Source organism: Neophocaena asiaeorientalis, unplaced genomic scaffold (assembly GCF_003031525.2).
Source record: "Neophocaena asiaeorientalis asiaeorientalis breed wild unplaced genomic scaffold, Neophocaena_asiaeorientalis_V1.1 scaffold5, whole genome shotgun sequence".
Lineage (NCBI taxonomy): Eukaryota > Metazoa > Chordata > Mammalia > Artiodactyla > Phocoenidae > Neophocaena > Neophocaena asiaeorientalis.
Window position 1 is genome coordinate 11,194,832 of NW_020174698.1, and position 13,581 is coordinate 11,208,412.

Here is a 13,581-nt window from a genome sequence, read left to right on the forward strand (position 1 = left end):
AATTATAAGGACTTTTGAGGCAAAGAATAAATCTTGATAGCACAAAATAAGGCATAAAACCACAGACCAAATCTTGTATATTATCAATGAATTCACACCGAAAAGGATACAAGATAGGCTCAGAATTGTAAGATTAAAACACTTCTATATCTAAAAGGACTTTAATAATTATATGTTCAGAGTAGTATAGTGTAATTTGTATAAATATATTTATTCATCTCTCTTAGTAACTATTCAAAAAGTTCAGATTAAAGGACCCCATTATTGGTCATGTCATTTTTCAAAATAGCAGGGTCTGATATATTACATGAAAGCTGTTATTAGCATTAAAAAGTTGTTTCTGATGGGGTTGTATGTATTCAGGGCAACACAAGAAGCCTAATTGCTCAACAAATAATAAGCATTTGATAATTAAAAAAAGAGCATTGAAAAGTAAATGAGAAAATGATACTAGTCATGTCTGAGAATTTCAACAAAAAGCTACAATTTACTTTCACAATTTATGGCATTTGTTGCATAATCTATTCTAATAGTAAACAATTGATTCAATATTGCAAAGATTAGAAGGTGGAAGTAAGAGTGAGAAGCTTTCAGTTGCAGTTTAAAAAATCTGAAATATTTTCTTAAATTTCTGGAGTTTTCTATTACTTAGTTCTTCTTTTGAAATAATAATATTAAAAATTGATACTCTCGCTTTTATAGATTGCTTAGTTAGTATCTGAAAGTATAGAAACTATGCTTCTTAGTAAATGGCAATTAGGTTATAGTTATCAGGATAGTTACTAACAAATATTAATTATTCATATACCATATGCAAAATACTCTACCAGGCCATGATGATGAGAAGAGATGTAAGATGCAATCTCTAACATTACAGGACTTATTGTCTCTTTTGGAGGGCAAGGTATAGAGATAAAATGTAACAATAAAAGGAAGCATTTGGGCTTCCCTGGTGGCGCAGTGGTTGAGAGTCAGCCTGCTGATGCAGGCGACACGGGTTCGTGCCCCAGTCCGGGAAGATCCCACGTGCCGCGGAGCGGCTGGGCCCGTGAGACATGGCCGCTGAGCCTGCGCGTCCGGAGCCTGTGCTCCGCAATGGGAGAGGCCACAACAGTGGGAGGCCCGCGTACCGCAAAAAAAAAAAAAAAAAAGGAAGCATTTGATAAGCACCTAATGAGAGGTGTGGACAATGTGTGTCTGGGAACTCGGAGGGTGTGATGCCTGTGGACTCTGGTGGGGCAGCCTCTTAGAGATGGGAACTCTAGCTGGGGTTTAAAATAAGAGCCAGGTTAGATAGATCCACAGCCTCGGGGGAAAAGACCATTTTAACTGGCGTGGACCAAATAATCAAAATTGTAGAGCTAAGAATACTTGTGTATTTAAGGACAAGTAAGTAGCCTTATTTTTATGAGATGAGAGTTTTTAAGAAGGAGTAGTGTGTAAAATCACTTCAGAAAAATAAGTTGAGGACAGATTGGGGAGTGACTTAAATGCCAAACCAAACATCCTGGCTTATTGAAAGATTTTTGATCAGGGACAGGACATTGGCACTATCAAACATGAACAGAGATATATTACAGAAGACATAATCAAGTCTCCTGTAGGATTGGGGTGGACAGTGCAGGAAACATGGGGTGAGACCAGTACAGGTGCTGTGTTAAAAATAGTCACGATGGAGGTGATCACACAGATGCTATAAAATCCAAATGCTTCATCTTAATCACTCTAGACTATTCTGCTGAGTTCCCTAAGTGTCCAGGGAGGTGAGACCAGGATCACCTTATATTATTTTAATACTCTCAGAGTAAGAATGGGAACAAGTCAACAATACATTAATACATACTTCTGGTGCTGATATTAGAGGAAGGCCAGGCAAGCACGTTGAATGGTAAGAAGCAAACTTTAACAACAATAAAAATACTCTGGAAGGTCAAAATAGTTATATTAATAAAAGCATATGTATTTAGACATCGGGACTAAGAAGTAGTTAGAGAACCCTGTGATTGAATGGCATCCTTAATTAGCTGAGGATGCAGGAGTTGGGATAGTGAGGAAGGCTATATTTGACACCAAGAATCACTTATTCTCAATGAACTCTTTTTTTTTTTACAACCAAATATATACTGAGTTAAAGTTTATAAGATCATCAGAAAGCATTGTGTTATATCTCATTGCCAATATCTATATGTGGATACTAATTCATAGGAAATTCTGAAAAATTCTTTAGAATTTTCACAGCTTATTTCCAGCTGGTGAACTTAATATTCTAACCTTAAACATAGCTGTTTTCTTCTGTTAATACATGCTTAAATCTTTGCAAACCTGCTCATACATATAAAAACCCTAATGCCAAATTTATCCTGGTAACACAAGAATTAGTGAAAGCAAATCATATCGTTCAAGATGCCAGGAAGAAGGAGCTAAGAAAATATGGTTTTGAAAAGATAAGCAAAATTACAAATGCACTTTATTTGACAAGTAGAATGAATGTTGCCTATATAGCAATGCAGCGTAGAACATAAGGAAGTTCATATCTACCAACTCCAAAATCCAAAAATGTAATCCATCCTACTATATGATAAACTTAAGAAAAGTAGATGGAACATCAAAAATATATTTGTGCCCTACTTTCTTCTAGAATCCTTAACTATGGGTAACTTTGGGATTTGGCTGATTATGGATCATAATTCAATATGACACCATAGGTAGCGTTAACTCCAGTTCCTGGCTCCTGTCTTTAGTTATTCAAGGAAAAATCAAGAAAATATTTCTGTGAGCATGAAAAACATTACAACCATTCCTCTAAAATCAATGAGGAAAATCTGATATTTGGATTTATAAAATCTAGTTTTAAAAACAAAACGTGTTTCTTCCCACTATGTAGAAAGATTTACTAAAGATGTAGTACAAAATGTCTCAAGTTCATTGCTATTACATGTTTTCATTGTTTCTTGCCTGAAAACAGGTTTCTCATGTCTGTGTTGCAACAAAGGCCATTATTTCACTTTTCTAAATCTTATCCTAATTGCCTCCTTAGTCCAGATAAATGTTTTACGTTATTCTACAACTGGTCTGCATCCTGAGCATTGTTGCAAAAATTACATTTTAATGAAATCCTCCTCAATACTTCTTATTAACATCCTGCATTTATCTCTGTATTTAAATTAATATTTTGGGCTACCCCTTCTAAGCTTTTCCTGATTAATTCCATTCCTTTTTTGAGATCATAATGTTATAACTGGTGTGTATGTGTGTGTGTGTGTGTGTGTGTGTGTGTGTATATATATATATATATATATATATATATATATATATATATATATATACAGAGAAATTATTTTGGTCCATTGTTTTCTTCTTGTGGGAAAGGGATATGTTAAGCCCCAATATAGTCACTGTTCCTGCTTAGGAAATACATATTAACTCTTAGCTAGAGAAGAAAGTCTGTGTTGGGAATACAAAGAATTTTGTTTCAAGGTGATCCTTGTAATGTTCTGAAAGAGCTGTGTGGAAGGAAGGAAGAGGAGGGAGGGAGGGAGAGAAAGGAAAGGAAAAGAAAGAAAGAATTCAGAAAGGAAGCTGCCGTGCTGTTAAAGTTAATTGAACCTCCAGGCTCAAAAGTCTTGATTATTTTTTTACTTCCAAAGTTAGGACTCATCAGCCATGAGTGGGATCTAAGTTTGGCAAAATGAGTCTTCTCTCTTTCACACCCTTTCTAGCATATGCTAGAGGCAGAATTTTCTCAGCTGGTTACAATAATGAAAGATCAACTTCTCACTGACTTTATAGTTTTCGACGTACTGAAACCTCTTCAGGCAGCTTTTCCTGCTGTTTTCTCACTTTCTCATTTGTTCCCACCCTGCAGGTATCTTTTCCCATTTTGTGAGTGTTCCTTTCCCATCTAAGAGCTTTGAAAAGTGATCTGCATTCCCTCTAGGGCCTTAGGGACACAAAGAACAGGTTAGCTATTTCAAGAGAAGATGTTACTGCCATTTTGGCACTCATCTGAAGGACACCATTTCCTTTGTTTCTAAAGTACATTAATGTGGATTTTTTTTTTTTTTTTTTTTTTTTTTTGCGGTACGCGGGCCTCTCACTGTTGTGGCCTCTCCCATTGCGGAGCACAGGCTCCGGACCCACAGGCTCAGCGGCTATGGCTCACGGGCCCAGCCGCTCTGCAGCATGTGGGATCTTCCCGGACTGGAGCACGAACCCATGTCCCCTGCATCAGCAGGGAAGCCCCCACATTTATGTGGATTTTTAATTGGCATGGAGGCAGAGGTGCTGATGATACTGAAGGCTTGGTGACATTTCAGGAACACCGAAATGTTCTCCTCAATGGTTCCCCACCATTACTGCCAGTCATTATCCCACCTCTGTGTGCAGCCACCCAAAGTTGGAAATGCTGACTTGGATGGTATCTTCACTTGCCTCCAAAGATTTTAACTTGTCAACAGAATTGAATTGGGAGCCCAATCACATTTTGATCCATAGTTCAAAATGTCTCTTAGTTAAATTTATTACCAGAAATGCTAATAAAGTTTTATGTCCTTTCCTTTCTTCATTCATTCTCTGGGAGAGAATAATTCATGGGAATATGACCCAAAATGGTAGCAAGATGGAGATAAGCGAAGCATTAATGTCATTGATGCTGGACTTTAGAGAGCCATCTTTCAGTTATTGAGAAGGACCATAACTAGAGATGCAATGAAATACTAATTAACAGAAAATTTCTCTATAAGACCTCTTAAATCTTTTCATTTTGAAGATAAGTGTATCTCCTAGTCCATTCTAAATTCTTCAACTTACTGTTAAGTTTGAGAAAATATATATACTGCAAAAAGAAAGGAAATAAAACTTTTGTATTTATTACCTAGACTATGCCTCAAAACACTTAGAAGGAGAGATTATTATCCTTATTTAACAGAGGAAAAAATGAGGCTGAGAGTGCATATATAACTGCATCAAGTTATTTTTATTAAGGATGAAACTAGGTTTCAAACCTATGTTTTGTCTGAATGTATGCCTTCCAACTAAACCTTGTTGCCTCTTAAGGAAATTCTCTTGGTCACCTAATCAATCATTGCCAAAACACCATATTTGGTATTCTTTAGGAGGATGTTCTAGAAGAAAACCCAGTGGACTCATAATTCATACAATTTATTTTAAAAGTTTCTAAATGCTGTTCAGAAACCTACACAGCACTATAAAAGACCTGGACGTGTCCTCTTTGGTGGTTTGCTAACGCTAATCCAAAATTCATTGTACCCTGGATTTACAGTAGAGGTATATCAGCCATGCATTTAGATGAAGGAGCTTTTAAAGATATTTTAGTTGTACTTTATTCTCATGAGAGGTTTTTTTTTAAGTGGTAAGATTTGTCTCTTGTCTTGTTTTATCCTGGCAAGTACATAGATCAATACTGCTTAGAATTTGTGGAGACAAATATAAATAAACCTCTAAGTCTAAATAAAACACCTTTAAGTATGTACCTATTTCCTTTGGATTGCTTCCAAAGAGCTCTTTGCAGCTTTTGTAATGCACAAGTCCAAGAGGCTACTGGTGGAAAAGTCACTGTCTAGAAGAAAACACTGAGAAATAGAAAAATACTCCTCATTACTTTTACATAGAAAGAACACTTAGTTCCTCTGTCTCCTTTACAAAGAGGGGATATTCTTCCCCGAAGTGTAAGAGGACGCAGAAGTAGAAGTTGGGAACACAAATGTGGGGAAGAAACAACTCAATAATTTTGTTACAGTGGTGAAAAGGTGAGGATGAAGTGAGGTGGTGGGCAGGAGAGTAGTTCATTCTAGAAATGGTGCTGATGTTGCAACAGCATCAGTCACAACTCAGTCCTTCTTATTTATCTATTTATTTATTTATTTTGCGGTACGCGGGCCTCTCACTGCTGGGGCCCCTCCCGCCGCGGAGCACAGGCCCTGGACGTGCTGGCCCAGCGGCCATGGCTCACGGGCCCAGCCGCTCCGCGGCATGTGGGATCTTCCCGGACCGGGGCACGAACCCGTGTCCCCTGCATCGGCAGGCGGACTCTCAACCACTGAGCCACCAGGGAAGCCCAGTCCTTCTTATTTAAAAGATGTGCTTCCTTCCAACTCTTTTTTCCCCTTCACTTGCCTACAGAAAGGCATCATTCTCTATCAAAATACTCTTTTCTATTTATTGACGATTCTCTTCTTAAGAGTACCAAAAACGAAGTCTTGTGAAAACGAATAGTTTAATAATTCCCCATCCAAAAGTTCATAGCCATAAGCCAGGGGGCCATTTGAATTTACATCTTACACCTTAGCATGTCCATTGTCGTATAATCTTAAGTTATAGGTGGATTTTGTTAAGCTACTTCAGTAAAGGAGTAATAAAGTAACCAGCTATTTTCCTGCAGTGGACATAAGAATTGTGTGACATCTAATCTTCTCATTCACCTGAGGGATCTTTTACAGTCTCCTGGTCAGACTGTTTCAGAGTTTGCATCTGAAGACAGACACTGACAAAACTGCATCCTTTGCAGGGTCTAAAACTGATGTCCTATGAGGAATTTTGAGAGAATTTAGGTTGAATTGTCTGGAAAAGACTAAATGAGATTCTTATAATTGCCTTCAAATATTTAAAGAAATATAAAATAATCAGAGGGATCAGACTCATTTATATTTAACTTCAGGGAGGAGCCAAAGATTCAAGCTGATGAATTCATCTGGGAGGTAAGGCAGACAATCCTCAAAAGATTAGAAATGTTCCCAGAAAGAATGGGTGGTGTTCTGAGTAATGAATTCCTGTAGCTAGTGGTATCCAAGCAAAGGCTGGATGGTCCTTCAAGAGTGAAGGCTACACTCAAAACTTACACAATCTCTTCCCTCAAAATAATTCTGTGATTGTATGAGTAGAGAGAAACTAAAGATCATATGTGACACAATTTTCCATTGCCTAGGTTTATTCAGTACCACTGAGACAGGGGAATGTAAACTTCTGAGTATATCACTCTATCTAGTTCATATGAAATGACTTAGAAAAATAAGCTGTCATTTTAAATCTACCAATGACTAGTTTATGCCCAGCTGTTAATAATCTGCCTCTATTGACAGCTACCCATGTTAGCTCTTCAATATACTGCACTATGCTGTAGTTGACGATGATTATATATAAATTCTCAGCACCAGACACTTAGAGAATCTCTTTAGAAGTATCAAAATCACTTAAACACTCTTGTGAAAAGGAGCAATTTTAATAGTTTTTCGCTAATCAGTGATTGTTCACAGTTAGAACCAAGAGAATGACTTGAATTTATACAGTGAATCTGAAAAGGTTCCTACAAAACTCCAGCAATTTAAAAATTTAATCTAGTTAGAATATCATAAAGGTTACTTCCATTATAGAATATAGCTACATGGGGGTTTTTTTTTTGTTTTTTTTTCTTTGCTTTTTGGGGTTTTTTGAATTAAATATTCCTTTATTGCTGAAAAATGCTCACCAACACCTGAGCCTTCAGCGAGTTGCAATCATTTTGCAATAGTAACATCAAAGACCACGGATCGCCACAATAAATCTCATCATAATGAAAAAGCTTGAAATATTGTGAGAATTACCGAAATGTGACACAGAGACACAAACTTAGCAAAAATAGTGCCAATAGACTTGCTCGATGCAGGGTTGCCACAAACATTCAATACGTGAATAACGCAGTATTTGTGAAGCACCATAAAGCAAAGCACAATGAAACAAGGTGTGCCTGTAATTAAAGCCCCTACGTGTTTTTGGGGTTTTGTGTCTCACACTTGTGTTCATACTGAAAACAAAATTTTTCCTCAATGTTTTTGTCAAACAGATCCCACTAAGACCACCATGTTTGTTTTTCTCAAGTTTGTTTTTCCCCTATGAGAAGATCTCTTCACAAGCAAGGGCACCAATGGCATTTCTTTTTGGTGAGTCTCTTAAAAATACATCAGAGAGGACTTTCAAGCACATATTGTGAGTTGACCCTCTGGGTACTCAGGATGTCTCTCATTACCAGCATCAGAACATTATTGTCCTACCCATGGCTGGATGATTCCTCAACATTGATAAAGCTCTACCATGGAATATCATTGACCAACTTTGTTGATCACTGAGCATGTTTTATGAATTTTTATTTTACATTATTCTACTGGGTTTTCTTCTCCGTGTAAACAGGCTTTAGTCTTCACTAGCTCTTTAAAAGCACCATCATCAAGCCCACTTATAATGATTGTCCTCTGACACACCTGGCCTCGTCTCTCCGCCATGGTTTCAGTAGACTCTACTCCAGTGAGTGTGCATCAGGATCACCTGGAGGGCTTGTAGAAACAGGCTGCAGGGCGCTACGCCCACAGTTTCTGATTGGTAGGTTTGGAGCATGGCTGAGAATTTACATTTCCTAACAGGTTCCCAGATGATGCTAATACTGCTGATTTAGGACCTCACTTTGAGACTCAGGGCTCTACCAGCCTGCCTCATACTGTCTGCCAATTTTCACAGCTAGAGGCACTTAACTCACACGTCTTGATTCTGCCCCACGCACGTAGGAAGGAATACAGGCCTTTCATTGGTTCAGTACAACGTAACTTTACTACGGATTTGACGTGGGTAGCAGAGCTGAGCGTTTGCTGAGTTTTCCAGCTCCCATCCTTCAAGGCTTCCTGGATTCCTTGCTGGACACACTATTTCTTCTGAGACTAGGACACTTGGATTTCCCTTGCTCGGTTCCTTCTGGAAGCTGAAGGTGAGCAGTTAAGTTCACTACCCACATCTGGGAATCTACCTGGTTGCCTGGACATTTGTGACCTTATGCTCACTCTGGCATTTTTGTTTTGCCCACACTGATTTCTTTCTGTGGCTTGTTGTTAAGACTTTGAAGCTTGCCTTTTCTGTGCCAGTGCGTCTGGCGTCCTAGGTCTGGCATTCCCTGGCCCGACTTCAAATACCCCAGGCTACCTTCATCTCTGCTCTTCAAACGTGGATTATTTATTCAGTTGAACAACGTTGTTGCTCTTCCTCTGACTGCTGCCTATTCTTTCGTTCTCTTGATTTCCATATGTGTTTCCAGTTCCCTCAACCCCAAGCTCCATCTGCCTCATGCTCTGAGACTCAGTGCTGGCTTGGTCTTTTTCCTCTATGAATGATTACGTTTCTGGTAAGATCATGCAAGTTGGCCGGAAGGTTCTAATGTCACCTACACGCATGACTTAGACCCAAGTAAGTCAACTATATTTTTTCCTTTTTAAACCTGTGTCAGGGAGGTCTCTGGGCTTGTTATGCAAAGTGTAGTCTGAGGATCGGTAGCTTTCAGCATTTCGGGGTGCTTGTTAGAAGTGGTGAGCCTCAGGCCCCACCTCAGATGTACTGAGTTAGAATCTGTAACAGGAGCCCCAGGTGATTTTCATGCACATTGTATAGTATAGAGGCTATAGGAGGAACTGCTGCCACCTGAGACTAAATGGGACTCTCAACCCTACCAATCACTTTTCCAACTTCCTTATTACCACTGATGTAATTTTACAAACCTGTGTTGGGTGAGTTTCCCACTGACGTGTGAACTATGACCAGCAACCCATGATTCTGCAGGAACCCAGAGTCTCTCTGTGTACATCTCACATTTGTTGTTTCTTGGGATTTCTCTTGCACAACGCCTTTTCTACTGTGTCAACATACCAAGGGAATATTTCTTCATGCTTTTGGCCATGATCTGATGTGGGCTTGGATGACAGACAGCCTGAGGGTCCAGGGTGGATGAATACTACTCAAGTTCAACAATAAATTTTAGGTGCTTACTGTAATGCTGGCCCACAGTAGGTGGCCATCCAAACATCTCTCATCAGCATTTATTATGGAGAAGATGTTATCGGTAGATCAGGCTGGGTGAACTAACTCCACCCCAGAGCTTCTGTGGTGGATGGGGCCGGCAGTACTGGCCTGGACAGTGACCAGTGAATGGCCTTGTTGCCAGCAACCCATCCCTAAAGGAGCAATGCTTCAGGCAGTGACTGAGTCCAAAAGTCAGGTCCAACCATTGCAGGGAGGGGGCTAATAAGACACATACAGAGTGTCAGAGCCTCAGTCGAGACTGCCTACCTTCAGGATAGGGCTACAGCCCAAAAGGAAGAAATGGCCATGTTAAGCTGGAGACCCAGGTGGACAGGCCCTTATTCATAAGCGGTGCCACAGAAAGAACATGGGTTCTATCAATAGAATCCAAGCTGGCTTTGTGTGACCTTGAGTAGCTTTAACCTTGGATGGTCTTCCTAGGCAAATGTCCAGGATCTAATAGAGGACTCAGGTAGTAGATGCTTAGTTCAATGGTAGTTACTATTATGTTTATTGTAGGGGGAATCATTCTTATGTGAGCCTATGGACCTGAGGGCTACTCCAGGTTCTTTGAATTCTGACCAGATTGGTTGGAATGTTGGGTAGCTAGTGTAGTTCAGGATCTGAGCAGAAGGCAGCATGCGTGCTCAAAGCACAAGTGCTTAGCAGGGTATATTGGAGGACTTTTTTTTTTTCCCCCTTTCCTCTTTTGTGCTCTTCTCTTGTAATTTGATGACTATCTTTAGTGTTGTGTTTGGATTCCTTTTTCTTTTTTGTGTGTATATCAATTATAGGTTTTTGGTTTGTGGTTACCATGAGGTTTTGGTATAGCAGTCTATATATATGTGATTATTTTAAGTTGCTGATCTCTTAATTTCAGATGCATTCTAAATATCCTTCATTTGTACTCTTCTCCTTTCACGATTATTTGTTTTGATATTATATTGATATTTTACATCTAATTGTTTTGTGTGTCCCTTAACTGCTTATTGTGGATACAGACGATTTTATTACTTTTGTCTTTTAACTTCCCTACCAGTTTGTGTGTGGATGATTTCCTACCTTTATTGTAGGTTTGCCTTTACCCATGAGCTTTCCCATTTCGTAATTTTCTTGTTGCTGGTTGTGGCCTTTTCTTTTCTGCCTAGAGAAGTTCCGTTAGCATTTGTTGTAAAGCTGGTTGCATAGTGCTGAATTCTTTTAGCTTTTGCTTGTCTGTAAAGCTTTTGATTCTCCATCAAATCCTAACGAGAGTCTTGCTGGGGAGAGTATTCTCGGTTGTAAGTTTTTCCTTCCATCACTTTAAATATATTGTGCCACTCCCTTCTGCCCTGCAGAGTTTCTGCTGAGAAATCTGCTGTTAGCCTTACTGGAGTTCCCTTGTATGTTATCTGTTGCTTTACCCTTGTTGCTTTTAACATTTTCTCCTTAATTTTTGTCAGTTCGATTACTGTGTGTCTTGGTGTGTTCCTCCTTGGGTTAACCTGTATGGGACTCTCTGTGCTTCCTGGGCTTGGGTGACTGTTTCCCATATTAGGGAAGTTTTCAGCTCTTATCTCTTCACATATTTTCTCAGGCCCTTTCCCTCTCTCTACTCCTTCTGGGACCCCTATAATGTGAATGTTGGTGTGTTTGACATTGTTCCAGAGGTCTCTTAAACCTGTCCTCATTTCTTTTTTCTTTGTTCTGTTCTGTGGTAGTGATTTCCACCAATCTGTCTTCCAGCACATTCATTCTTCTGCCTCATGTGTTCTGCTGTTAATTCCTTCTAGTGTATTTTTCATTTTAGTTATTGTATTCTTCAACTCTGGTGTTCTTTATATTTTCTAACTCTGGTGTTCTCTCTTTATATTTTCTAACTCTTTAAATACTTCTTATAACTTCTCACTCTGTGCATCCATTCTTTTCCTGAGTTCTTGGATTATCTTTATGATCATTACTCTGAACTCTTTCTTGGGTAGATTGCCTATCTCCACCTTACTTAGATGTTCTTCCAGGATTTTATCTTGTTCCTTTGTCTGGAACATATTCCTTTGGTGTCTCATTTTCTTTAAATTTCTATTTGTATTTTTATGTCTGTGGTAGGTTACATTTCTCAACCATAGAGACGTGGCTCTCTGTAAGGGATGTTCTATGTGTCCCAGCAGTACAGTCCCCTCCTGTCACTCAAGGGCCAGGGAAGAGCTATTCCAAGGGTAGCCTCTGACCTGAGTTGACAAACTCAGTTCTGCAGCTGCAGGATTGTAGTTTTCTTCTAGTGTCTGCCCCCTGGAGGGTGAGGTTGGTCTAAGAGGCTTGTGCTGGCTTCCTGGTGGGGGGAGCCGATGCCTGCCCTTTGGTGGGTGGGGCTGGGTCTTGGCCCTCTGGTGGGCAGGCCTATGTCAAGGGGCGTGTCTAGAGGTGGCTGTGGGCTCAGGAAGTCTTTAGGCAGCCTGTTTGCTGATTAGGCAGGGGGAGGAGGGCCCTGTGTTCCTGACCTGTTGGTTTTTTGGCCTGAGGCTTACCAGCACTAGAGCCTACAGGCTGTTGGGTGGGGCCAGGTGTTGGTGCTTATGACCCAGGCAAGATGTCTGCCTTCAATAAGAGTTCATATAGATGGCACTCTCCAATATCTCTGCCACGGCCACTGGTGTCCATGTGCCCAGGGTGAGCTATAGCTGCCCTCAACCTCCCCAGGAGCCCCTCCAAGACCAGCAGGTAGGTGTGGCCCAGGCTCCTATGCAGTCACTGCTTCTGCCCTGGGTCCTGGTGCACATGAGACCTGTGTATGCCTACCAAGAGTGGAGTCTCTTCTTCCCCCAGTCCTGTGGAGCTCCTGTACTCAAGCCCTGCTGGTCTTTCAAGCCAAATGCTCTGGGCCTCCTCCTCCTGATGCCAGAACCCTAGGCTGGGGAGCCTGACATGGGGCTCAGAACTCTCACTCCTGTGGGAGAACTTCTGCCATATAATTGTTCTCCAGTTTGTGGGTCGCCCACCTGGGTGGTATGGGATTTGATTAAATAGCAAGTGTGCCCCCTCCTACTGTCTTGTGGTTTCTTCTTTGTATCTTTGGACATAGAATATCTTTTTTTGGTAGGTTCCAGTCTTTTTTATTGAAGGCTATTTAATAGCTAGTTGTGATTTTGGTGTTTTTGTAGGAACGGGTGAGCTCAAGGTCCTTCTACTCCACTATTTTGTCCCTCCAGGCCCCACATTTTTTTTTCCCTTAGGTTTCTTGTCATACCTCTGAGAAAATCTGAAGCAGACTGGAGGACCTAGGCTTCTGGGTTCTTCCTGACAGTGCAGTTCCAGGGCAGCTTGTGCTCCAGTAGTCTTGGGAGTCCTCATAAGCACTGGGGCCAGCAGCAGCAGTGGTGATGAGTGACTCTAGTCTCTCTGTAGTTTTCAGGGTCAGTAGAAAATGGATGGTTTAAGGTATCTAGATTCCAAGGTTCTCTCTTTTTTTTTTTCCCATAGTTCTCCCAGAAATCATGGATTGAATTCTAAGAAAGCAAATTCTTTGGATTGCTTGCATGAAATAGATTTTTGGTCAGTTACAATAGGTCAGAATGGAGGAAACTCCTTGCCTGACAGCAGTTTTCCAACAGCCAAATGAAAAGATACACAGGGCGAGGTCCCAAAGAAAGGAGCCTCTGTCCTTGTGGAGTTTGGGGACCTGCATAATGGCGTGCAGAAGCATTCTGGAAGCCTACATGGTTTTGAGTAACTTTGCACTTTAAAAAATTCAGTCACAAAAGAACTGAAATTTAT

General features: G+C 40.4%; 1 protein-coding gene across 1 annotated transcript in view; it reads right to left on the reverse strand.

Annotated features, from left to right (window-relative positions):
* The window catches only part of NKAIN2 (sodium/potassium transporting ATPase interacting 2), a 511,469-nt gene that overhangs the window by 147,558 nt on the left and 350,330 nt on the right, over window positions 1–13,581 (reverse strand). The gene's annotated exons all lie outside the window — the stretch shown is intronic.